The sequence below is a fragment of the Zea mays genome, chromosome 1 (genome assembly GCF_902167145.1).
Source record: "Zea mays cultivar B73 chromosome 1, Zm-B73-REFERENCE-NAM-5.0, whole genome shotgun sequence".
Classification (NCBI taxonomy): domain Eukaryota; kingdom Viridiplantae; phylum Streptophyta; class Magnoliopsida; order Poales; family Poaceae; genus Zea; species Zea mays.
In genome coordinates, this window is record NC_050096.1 from 269,948,076 (window position 1) to 269,960,608 (window position 12,533).

Sequence of the window (12,533 nt, forward strand, 5' to 3'; positions counted from 1 at the left end):
AATATATGATGAATTATTAACAGCTTTAATTTGCTCAATTGAAATGTCTTCATACCTTTGGACCAAATCATCATGAGAGCACTTTAGCTTCTCATGCTCTTTGGTCAACTTCTCTAAGTCTTCGATTTTTCTGATGAGGAAGTCTTCTTGCTTATGAAGCATTTCTTTTTGTTCTTCTGCTCTTTTCATGAGTTTGAGCAAGCTCATCCGATGTTTCTTGCTTAGCTGAGCGAAGAATTGTTGAAGATCATCCTCATCTTCACTATCACTTTCTTGCTTCTCCTCATCCTCACTTTCGCTTTCACTATCACTCCCATTAGCAATAAAGCACATATGAGAAGTGGATTTGAAAGACGAACCTTGTGAAGAGGTGGATTCGTCGTTTGGTCTCCATCGATCATTTTCTTCTTCAATTTTGTTTTTCGCCTCATCTTCCTTCATTATGAGGAACATCCTTTCGGCGATTCTCATGGCAAGATTTATTGCCCTAGGATCAACATCTGCACCAAAAGATGAAGTCGAGACAATCTCAACTTTTTCAAGCTTAGAAGCACTTTCATTTCTTAGACCCCCCCCCCCCGACATGATCTTTTCCTCATGCGGTTAAGCGTTAGAACGAGGATTAGCCTCTGATACCAATTGAAAGTTGCCTAGAGGGGGGTGAATAGGCAAGTTAAAACTTTTTCAACAAAAACTAGAAGCAAACTGGGTAAAACTGAATTGATCTCGAAATTCACCCAGTTAACTTTGGAAATGAGATGTTCTAAATGATCCACAGGATTCAAAGTAGTAGATCTGAGAAGGGCACTTCTCAAAATCCACACACCAAAAAGATATAAACAAATCTTCCACGCAATGGTGAGAGAACGAAGAACACAAACAAACACAATGAGCAAGAACACAAGAGACACAAGATTTATCCCGAGGTTCGGTCACACCACCAAGGTGCCCTACTTCCTCGTTGAGGCGCCCACAAAGAGCTGGGTCTCTTTCAACCCTAATCCTCCCTTTGCCGACCACAAAGGTCAAGCCCACACAATAATCTTTGCTCAAACGAGCGGGTAATACAAACTTTCTTGTGGTCTTCCACAATATTTGGAGACTCACAAGAGACACCTAGTCGTCTAGGAGCTAGAAGCTCCAAGAGTAATGAATCCACAAAGAACTCGATGTAATACCAAAGCTCGAATCAATAAGAGCAAGAGAGATTTGGAGATGAATCACAAAAACCGCAGCTCTCAAACTCACTCAAAGATTTCTCTCCAAAGATTTGAAATGGGAGAGGCAAGAGGTGTGTGAGAGAGAGTGGGAGGTGTTTCTCAGGTTGGGAATGAAGTTTTGTGCGTGCTTTTGTGTGTGGGGAGAGAGGTAGGAGTGAGTATATATAGGTGGAGCTCAAAACTAGCCGTTGGGCAGATTTTTCTGTCTGAGACCAGTTGAACCGCCCCTAGGGCGGCTGAACCACCCCTGGCAGGTCAGGCAGACTGTCTGCCAGTCAGACTGTCAGACTGACTGGCAGACTGACCTACAGACTGGTCAAGTTGACCAAGACCGGTTGAACCGCCCCTAAGACCGGTTCAACCGCCTGGGGCAGGCTGACAGACAGTCTGCCAGTCAGACTGGCAAACTGCAGGTCAGACTACAAAAACAGGTCCTAACACCGGTTGAACCGCCCCTAGGGCCGGTTCAACCGCCTGGGGGTCACACTGGCAGTCAGTCTGCCAGTCAGGAGGTCAGACCGGTTAGGTGACCCTGACACCGGTTGAACCTCCCCTAGGACCGGTTCAACCGGTTTTGACCAGTGAGGTCCGGGGAAAATACCCCGGCTGAACTTTCCCTGGACACCGGTTGAACCTCTCTGAACCCCGGTTGAACTTGCCCTGGACCCCGGTTGAACCTCTCTGGACCCCGGTTGAACTTGCCCTGGACCCCGGTTGAAGTTGAAGTTCAGCTGGAGTTGAGAAAGCTCAACTCAGCTGAAGTTCAGCTCAGCTGCAGCTGAAGAAGCTCAGCTCAGCTGAAGTTCAGCTCAGTTGAAAAGCTCAGCTGCAGTTTAAGAAGTTCAGCTACTTTTCAACAAGAACACTCTAGGTTTCTCAAACCTAACCACGGTCAGCCATAGAATTTTAGAGAGATTTTTGGTTTTCAGAAAATAGCTTTTGAATATAGAGGCTTGAGCTTTGGCAAACACCTACCTTCTTTTTGGATCCCTCTTTATAGTACAACGATTCCTATACTCAAGTTAAATAAAATATATTAAGTAAACTCCTTGAGTCATTGGTGTCTCATGTGTGATTTCTCCATGGCGTTGCTTCATAAGGATCACAAACATCTTTGTCTCACCTTTTGAAGCAAACATAAATCAAACCATGTGACTTGTGCCATATCACCATATGTGAGTTCAAATCATGGCTTCAAGTCACTGTACTGATGCATCAACATGTTATAACTCTTCATAGCTGATTAGTTCATCGACTTAGTGCAAGTACTCTCTTCTTCACCTTAGCCATGGTACCTCGGTCCACAAGCCGTCGCTTGGCCTTCACCTTCGCTTAGTTCCTCGAAGCCCTTTCCTTGCTATCTTCACCCTATCAAGCCATTCTTGAGTCACATCATATTGATCATCCATTGAGAGAATCATTTCTTCAATATTGTGAACCTTGCTTGAATGTCTTCTAGATATAACTGTTAAGATCAATCAAGCTCTAGTTTGATTCTCATAGAAGCATATATGGACTGATAGTAATATGGTCAAGCCAATTCACGATTCCTCATATCTTATTCACTTTGGCTTGACCTATCCTCTTAATCACTTCATCCTCTATTTTGATCATATGTATGTAGTGATTTCTCGGGTCTTGTCCATATATTCAAACCAATATAGAGATCATATAATATCCATTTGCATTGTCTCATTGGTTATTTAACCTCGTGTTGAACCTTCGTTCATTGATCATTATACACTATTCAAGTATGTTCATCATACTGAATTTCCTGTTCAACACTTAGCAAACTCGTTAGACCTTTAAATGTGTTGTTATCTGTCACACCCGGTTTTAAAAGGCAAACCGAATGCGAACCATGTACGTGCCAGGATCAGTTATTCACATACACAGCAGTTACATAATATGGACATCATCACACATTGCTCAAAATAGTATTAAAAGGGAATAATAGTTGATTACATCATACGTCTGAGACGTCCATATAGTTCTTACAATAAATCAAAGTGCGGAAAAGAAACGTAGATAAACGCGGCCTTCACAGGCAGCCGACTGGGGGTTGCCGCTAACCCACTCCTAGAACTCGTCGTAGTCTTGGAACTCCTGGAAGTCTCCTTCCACAGCTTCATCTTCGCCTGAGCAGTGGTTGCAATGCTGACAACCTGGGGGGGGGGGGGTTTGGTGTGTAGAGCAAGGGTGAGTACACATCAACATACTCAGCAAGTATCCTGTTTGGCTGTAGTGGACTAGCTTTATGTGGGGATAAGTCAAGCAGTTGCTTTTAGTTGGTCAGATTATTACTTACTAGTAGAAAGCCAAGTTTTAGCATTAACCCAAGTTATTAACCCGATGTACCCTTTCCAAACGGAAAGAATACCACTTACCAGCACCATAGTCATAACTAAAACCATCAATCTCATTGCCACCTGTACCAAAGTATCTCTGATCAAGTCTCACTAATCACTGGAGCTCCCTTGGCCGCTCATAACCGCGAGCACGACTGATATATCAGTTTTCAAACACTCTGCAGAGGTTGTGCACTTTACCCACAAGCCGTGATTCCCATTCTGCCCGGAGAGAGCTACTCCCCATTGACCACTACCTAGGTGGCCTAGCAGGGCATCACTACGTAGCCTTTACAAAGATTCCCCGAGGCTGTAGCCACCCGTTAGGTTTCCTAAATGTACCGCACTCCTCCCCAAGGGACAAATCAACCTTGGCAGAGCGAGCCGCATACACCGAGCCCCATTGACGGCACGACGGCTAAGTGAACTACACCCCGGATCCTCTAATTATTCAGCTAAGGGCATCCCATTCCACCCTCATGGTTGCACTGTTTTCCCGGGCGGTCATCCATAGAACAGGTCCTTACGGAGAGGCACTCGAGAAACCGCTCGAGCCCCCTTGAAGGTCACAAGTACAACATCATCATAAGAGAAGGGAAAACAGCGTATCATAGATAATCTCATCATGTTCATTGATTAGAGTTGAGCAATAGCATAAAGCTAAACAGTAATAATCCAACCCAAATAGGTAAGCAAGGATAGGGATAACAAAAGCTAGTCAAACCTTAGGCATAAATATGTAAAGCGGGAGGTGAATTAAAGAATGAATAGGACAGAGATAGGTCAAAGGACACTTGCCTCCACCAACCGACTGCTGCTCAGGGGCTTCTCCTGCGAGTTCCTCGGGCTCTTCAACCGGATCGTTCTCTATGCGAGCGCAAACATACATACATCCACACATTTAATACAAAAGAACAGTACACCATACAATAGAATGCAATAAGTAAACAGACGTTCCACGTGGGCTTGCGAGTACGGTTAAGAGAGAAAGAGGAAAAGACAGTCGAGAAACGATCACGTTACATGATTATAAATTAACTACTCGCTTAATGGAAGGAAATTTAATGTAGACACTATGTTTAGCGTAAAGTAAAGTCATGTTTCATGTCTAATTATTATAAGCAGGTGGAGATAAATAAAAAGAATGGTCGCGTGGCGAGACGCGCGACAAAGCTCTCTAAAACAAATTAAAAAGTTAACGACTCGTCGCGCGACCGAGCACGCAGCGAGACACTTCGCCTTAGATACGAGGAGACGTTAAACGTCGCGCGACGAAGCGCACGACGGCATACGTCGACTAAACTGAGTCCAAAGTGGAACATCGCGTGAATACACACGCGACGTTACACCTTAAACAACCTGAAACAAAAATGGATCGTCGCGCGACGAAGCGCACGACACACACAAGATAGAATCTGAATTTAGACAAATCCGTCGTGCGGCGAAGCGCGCGACGCAACACGCTAATTAACGAATAATCACCGCGAGCGCGGGCGAGCGAAGATATGGTCGGGCGAGGCCGGGACGGGAACGGGCGGCCGAACGGGGGGGGGGGGGGGGGGGCGGTTGAACCGGCCCAGAGGGCGGTTGAACCGGCCAGGGGCGGCCGAGCCGGGCGGGCACGGGGGCGGCCGAGCCGGGCGGGCACGGGGCAGGGCGCGGGGGCGGCCGAGCCGGCCATGGCGGCCGAGCCGGGGGGTGGGGGCGCGCGGGCGAGCGGGGAGGCCGGGCGGGGGCTGAGCGCCGCCGGGGAGGCCGGGACGGGGCCGAGCGCCGCCGGGGAGGGAGGGGGAGGGGCCGAGCGGGGCCGAGCGGGGGCCGCACGCCGCCGGGGAGGGCCGAGCGGGGCCGAGCGCCGCCGGGGAGCCGAGGGGGCCGAGCGGGGGCCGCACGCCGCCGGGGAGGGAGGCCGGGCGGGGAGCCGCCGCGGGACGGGCAGGGGCAGGCGGCCGAGCGCCGCCGGGGAGGGCCGAGCGGGGCCGAGCGCCGCCGGGGAGCCGAGGGGGCCGAGCGGGGGCCGCACGCCGCCGGGGAGGGAGGCCGGGCGGGGAGCCGCCGCGGGACGGGCAGGGGCAGGCGGCCGAGCGCCGCCGGGGAGGGCCGAGGTCGGGCGCCGCCGCGCCGAGCAGGGGCGGGGACGGGCGGGGTCGCGCACGGGCAGGGGGAGAGGGAGGGCGCGCGCGGGGGGAAGAAGAGGAGGGAGAGGGAGAGAGAGAAGAGAAGGGGAGGGGAGAGGAGCTCACCTCGGGGTCCAAAATCCGGTGATCGCCGTCTCCAAATCCTAGGGCACCACGGGGAGAGAGAGGTGGAAGAGGGAGAGGAGAGGTTGTTGCGCGGGAGATCCAAATGAGAGAGAGAGAGAGGATGGGGGCGCATGGGGGGGGGTTTGGGCGCCGGGGGCGCAGGCCAGGGCGGGCCGGGCCGGCTGAGCTGGGCTGGGCTAAGTTGGGCTGGGCCGAGCCACTTCGCGGATCGAAAACCCACGACGAGCGCGGACCACTAAACGAACTTAAAACGCGAATCAAAATCCGGAACGGAACGAGACGAACACTCAACATCAGACAAAGAAATGTGCTTCGGCATGATGCAACACCCATGACACTTAGGTTTTGGTTTATACATGACACGGACACATGCCGTTATACTGGTTTGAAATTGGGAAGAAGGAGCAAACGGGGAAAGAGAAAAGAGAGTAACGCCCGAATTTGGTGAGAGAAAAGAAGAAAAAAATTCTACCCCCAAATTCAGGGCGTTACATTATCCAAATCACCAAAACTCACAAAAGGGATGAATGCACTTTCATCATCGAAAGATAGGACAATGAACTCCATGAATATTAAACATGATTGTAAAAAAACACATGTTTCTTTAGTGCCAATCTATATTTTGTGGCCTTATACCGATATTTTTTTTGTCTCAATAAATTTGTATGTATGGTTGATCCGTTCTCGGTGTGTACCTTGAGAAACTCATTGTAAACTTTTTTTAGCACATAATTATTTTGTGGCAACTAAGATTAATATTTTTGAACGTTCTATATATATATATATCCACTTGATTATCTGTAAATAGCGCCATGGTAATATAAGATTTAGATTGCTCATAATGCTACATTTGTATGCTAAATTGTTATACTTCTAACAATTGTCTATTTAGATAATTTTATGTACCACATATAATTTGTTGTTTCTATATGCCTAAATTAATACTCTTTCAACCATGTAAATACAACGGTCAAAGACTCGCGCATGGCGCGAGCGAGTTACTAGTATAATAATAGACTGCAAATAGGCTAAATGTTGATATGAAAGAGATAAGAGCAGAAACAGGTTGTAACTTGTAAGGCTATTTCTAGTCTAAAGTATCATACTGCAACATCATCGAAAAATGTCATATAGAATATAAATTATGATACTGTTAGGAAGATATACCCATCGACAAGGTGTAATATCATACTTATATATTTAAACTAGTTAATTGGTGTAACGATGTGTCTACAAGAGAACCTAAACATTGTTTTTTGTACCGTAACCTAAGATATCATACCAAAACAGTATATATATAACTCTTCTCTCCATCATATTAAATATCTTATCACATCAGCAAAAGGTCCTATGTAGCATCTCATTAATGAGTATTGTTGGGACCATGCTTCGTTGCCGAAGGTCCTGCAGGAAGAAACAGCTTCGGCTGAAGCTGTCTGCACATGATGACCGAAGGTTGCTGTTCATGAAGCTTCGGAATTACGAACCGACTTAAAAGTAGAATGACCTTTTAGTCCATAAGTGTTTGAGTCGTTGTTGTAAACTTTTATGAGGGGCATGATTGTAATTCCTCACAGGCTGTGTCTTGTGCCTATAAATAGTGAACAGTACTTCTTTACTGTTCACGTATTCCTGTAATTGCAATCGCATCACTCAGGAATTAATCTTTGTCAAGGCAGAGGTATAAATGTATCTAATATTTGAGTACATTAAGTTGATACAATATGAAAGTAATGATGTTCATTTATAATTTATTTACCTTTGATGCTTCATATTTCGTATTATTTTATATAATCTATTGGGGTTCAATTACGAAGATTTAACCTTCGTAATTGCATCGTCTTTAACCTTCGTCCGAAGTTCGTTAATCCTTAAAGGAATAATGCGTCAGCGGACGAAGGGCATTAACATTTAACATTTTATGTTGCCTTGTTCTTAATTCATAGCAGTTGAGAACGAGTCCCCAACATTGGCGCCCACCTCCGGTGAACTCACTTCCATTTTTCTGAGCTAATGGCTTCGTTCAATATTCAAGCTAGAGCTGCTTCGGTTCCGAAGCTGGTACTCCCGATAACGGGCGGTTCATGTTCAGAACCAGCCAACAAGAAATAGAAGAAGGAAGCACAGAGAAGGGTACAACATGTCGGGGTGCAAGGACCCTTCGTCAAGTCAAGATGGTCTCACATTCCTATTACCTTTTCCCAAGAGGACCTTCAACTCAAGGATTACCCACACAATGATGCTATGGTTATCTCTTGTGTTATCAAAGGATTTCTGGTCCACAATGTTTTGGTTGATACAGGCAGTGCAGCTGATATCATATTTGCTAAGGCCTTCAGACAGATGCAAGAGCCCGAAGATAAAATTCTTGATGCCACACATCCCCTCTGCGGCTTCGGAGGAAGGCAAATTGTAGCACTCGGTAAAATCTCAATGTCAGTGGCCTTCGGATTCATCAACAACACAAGGACTGAACAAGTTATGTTTGATATCGTTGACATGGAATACCCTTACAATGCAATCATTGGTCGTGGTACTCTTAATGCCTTCGAAGAAATTCTGCATCCAGCTTATCTTTGCATGAAGATACCTTCGGACCAAGGGCCCATTGCTATTCATGGAAGTCAAGAAGCTGCCAGAAGGGCCGAAGGAAATTGGACAGACTCAAAAGCAATCCATAATATAGATGGAACTGAAGCTTGTGAGCAGTACAAGTTCAGAAGGGAAAAAGCTGCTTCAGCTGATCAGCCGAAACCCATGCTCTTGTGTGAGGATATAGCAGAGCAGAAGGTGCTATTGGGATCTCAATTGTCCGAAGAGCAGGAGAAAACCTTGATAAGGTTTTTGTTCAACAATAAAGATGTTTTTGCTTGGTCAGCTAATGATCTTTGCGAAGTTAACAGGGATGTTATTGAGCACTCGCTCAATGTTGATCCATCCTTCAGACCCAGGAAGCAGAGACTTCGGAAGATGTCTGATGATAAGGCCGAAGGTGCTCGGAATGAAGTGAAACGACTCCTCAGTGCCGGAGTTATTAGAGAGGTAAAATACCCAGAATGGTTGGCTAACACTGTTATGGTGAAGAAGGCCAATGGTAAATGGAGAATGTGCATCGATTTTACTGATCTCAATAAGGCCTGTCCGAAGGATGAGTTCCCATTGCCAAGGATAGATTCTCTAGTCGATGCAGCAGCTTCATCAGAACTTATGAGTCTGCTGGATTGCTATTCAGGCTATCATCAAATCTGGATGAAGAAGGAGGATGAACCAAAAACCAGCTTCATAACCCCTAGTGGGACATACTGTTACCTTCGGATGCCTGAAGGGCTTAAGAATGCTGGAGGAAGCTTCAGCAGAATGACAGCAAAGGTTCTCCATTCTTAGATAGGCAGGAATGTACTAACTTATGTTGATGATATCATTGTAAAAAGCACGAAGCAGGATAACCACATTGCTGATTTACAAGAGACCTTTGCTAATTTTAGACAGGCTAGTCTAAAGCTGAATCCAGAAAAATGTGTCTTCGGAGTAAAGAAGGGGAAATTTCTTGGTTGCTTAGTTTCAACAAAGGGAATTGAGGTGAACCCAAGTAAAATCGAAGCTATACTTCGAATGGAGCCACCAAGTACAAAAAAGGGGCTCAAAGATTGACAAGAAGGCTGACATCTCTCAATAGATTCATATCCAGATCAGCAGAAAGAAACTTACCATTCTTCGGAGTGCTGAAGTCAGCCGAAGTCTTTCAATGGGGACCAATCCAGCAGAAGGCCTTTGAAGAACTGAAACAGTATTTGATAGATCTGACAACACTAACTCCACCTACGCCAGGGGCTCCTTTGTTATTATATGTGGCAGCTTCGCACTCAGCGGTAAGTGCAGCACTTGTTCAGGAGAAGCTTGAAGGCCAAGTTAAGAGGCGGGCCCCAATATATTTTGTATCCGAGGTTCTTAGTTTGTCAAAGAAAAATTATACAGAGTTGGAGAAGGTACTGTATGCTGTCTTGATGGCCTCCAGGAAGCTTCAACACTATTTTCAAGCTTACAACATAATTGTTCCTTCTTCACAACCTCTGAAGGATATTATGAGGAACCGAGAAGCTACTGGAAGGATTGGAAAATGGGCTGCAGAGCTCAATGAATTTTGTATTGAATATGTTCATAGATCTTTGATTCAGTCCCAGGCACTACAAGAAACTGATAAATGTTCGTGGGTAAAATTAAGAACGTGGGTACCCACGTTCTTACTCGAGTTAAGTTCATGGGTTATATTAAGAACGTGGGTACCCACGTTCTTAAGTTAAGTTCGTGGGCCCTGGATAAAACCGTCGAACTTAACTAGTTAGGAACGTGGGTACCCACGTTCTTAAGTTAAGTTCGTCGGGGTTATAGACACCGTCGAACTTAACCCTAAACCTACATCAAAAAAACCACGCGCGCGTCTCTCTCTCACCCTCTGTCTCATCTCACGCGCTCCTCTCTCACCACGCGCTCCTCTCTCACCGGGGAGCCCACGCCGCCACACGCCGGGAGCCCACGCGCGCCGTCACCGGGACCGTGCCGCGCCGCCGCCCCTACGCCCCGACGCCCCGGGACAGTAGGTCTTCCTGGGTCCCCTCCGGGGCACGCGCTCCTCTCTCACCACGCCGTCACCGCGAGCCCACGCCGCCACCGCGCCGTCACCGGGACCGGGCCGCGCCGCCGCCACGCCGCCGCAAGCGGGCCGCGCCGCCGACCCGACGCCCGGACGCCCCGAAGCCCCAACGCCCCGGCACGGTAAGGCTTCCTGGCTCCCCTCCGTTCCACTTGCTTTTCCTAAGTATGAACTGGTGTTGTGGTGCTATTGTTTAGAACCAAAGCAAAACCTTCTCTCATAAGAGGCCTTTGTATGTTTCGGCCAAAATAGGTTTTGTCAGACCCTATAAATATGAACTGGTGTTGTGGCTGCCAACACTGCATCTTTTTTCTCTCAGAGATTTACCATGAGTAGAAACACATACAACTTCTTATGGTAAACTGTGGTGTCACCCGGATTGGTGAGCATATGTTCTTTAAGAATTTGACATAAAGTTGGTGATCTTAACTTAATAACAAAGCTACAAATACAAATGGAGTAAGTGGCATACCTGCAATTCAAGAACTCTCCTGCAAATATCTATGTAGCCATACCCAAATGTTTGTGTTTACATTTTATTTTCATTAACTATTCACACAATTTGATGCGATGATGCAGTTAGCATTTACATATAAATGAACGAAAAATGTGTTGTAGAGAACCAACATGATTGTACTAAACTTAGCGCCACGGAAGATTCCACTTGCAACATTATATCAAAGCATTCATGCCAACGGTCACAAACACCACACCAACAGAGATTTGACGTTGGTGGTCAGTTGCCTCCATTGCAGCATCTAATGAATCTGAATCGGTAATACGGTAGCGGCTGACATACTTAGCCTTCTTCCCTGCGAAATCCACAAACGACGAGGCCTTTGGACACCACAAACACATTGCCATAGTGAAGTGAAGCAAATAAAATAAATATTTGATGCTTGGGAAATACTCGAAAGTTGGTTGAGAGTGCAGAAAAGCAAATCATGCACTGCAACAGTACTGCCACCTTGAGTTATATGTAATTTTTGTGCACCACAAATAAATATATGAACACCTAAGAATATGTTTATTTTGTTGCTGCACCACGTTTAGAGATGGTGTGATAGAATTAATACATTTGCCTCTCATATTTCACTTTCTTTTATAATGAGGATACATAGTAATAAATTGGACCACATGCAAAAGGCAGGAGCTCTCTGGTTTTACGCAAATGTTGTCTATCATATTATTGAATTGCAATTATCTTTTTGTACTGATTAATTAATAATAGTGCCATGAGTTAACGTTAGTGTTTGTGGTATTTTTACATGCTCTTGGGTGTCTCTTGCATAGAATCTGCAACATCGAAAATAGAGAAGAACACATTCTGGACTCCATGAATAGTGTAAAACACAAATAGATAAGGTTTTTTATAGGAGAGGGGTAAGTAACTAATTACCTCTAGATATTTTTTTTCATTTCAGATATACCGTGGAGCCATTTCTTATTAAAAAACATGTTAAATGTATGGACGAAGCCATAGTTATGTTTTGTTTTGGGTTAGCAGATTTTTGGACCCAGTTACACTTGAAGCATGTTTGCGTTGCCATGCAAATTGTTGTGTGGTAGTCTTAGCAATTAGTTCCACCTGGCTTTTTTCGATGAACATGCAAGTATTTGGTTTGGGTATTCACCTAGGCAACCTTGTTCCTCAGTTTTCTAATTGGGCATTTTAAAGTTTCATATAAATAGATATTTCATATGTCTAGTGATTCTTTTTAATAGGGTTATTATACACAGTCTGGATTTACGTTTATATGCTTAATGATGTTCACATTTTTTATACATTGGGTTATGTAGTTTTAGAAATGGATGACAATAGAAGAAGGGCGATGTATGATGGATTCAATAGCGTGACTCTAGGTCACTCAAAGGAATGGGTTAGGGTTGCAAAACAATTCGTGGATCTCGCATTTTCCGGTGGACCTCGTGTGGTGAAGTGTCCGTGTACCAAGTGTCGGAATTTTAAGTATGTGAGAAAGATCGAAGAACTGGAGCATCACCTTTGCAAGAATGGGTTTATGCCTAACTATCTTGTGTGGCGCTCACA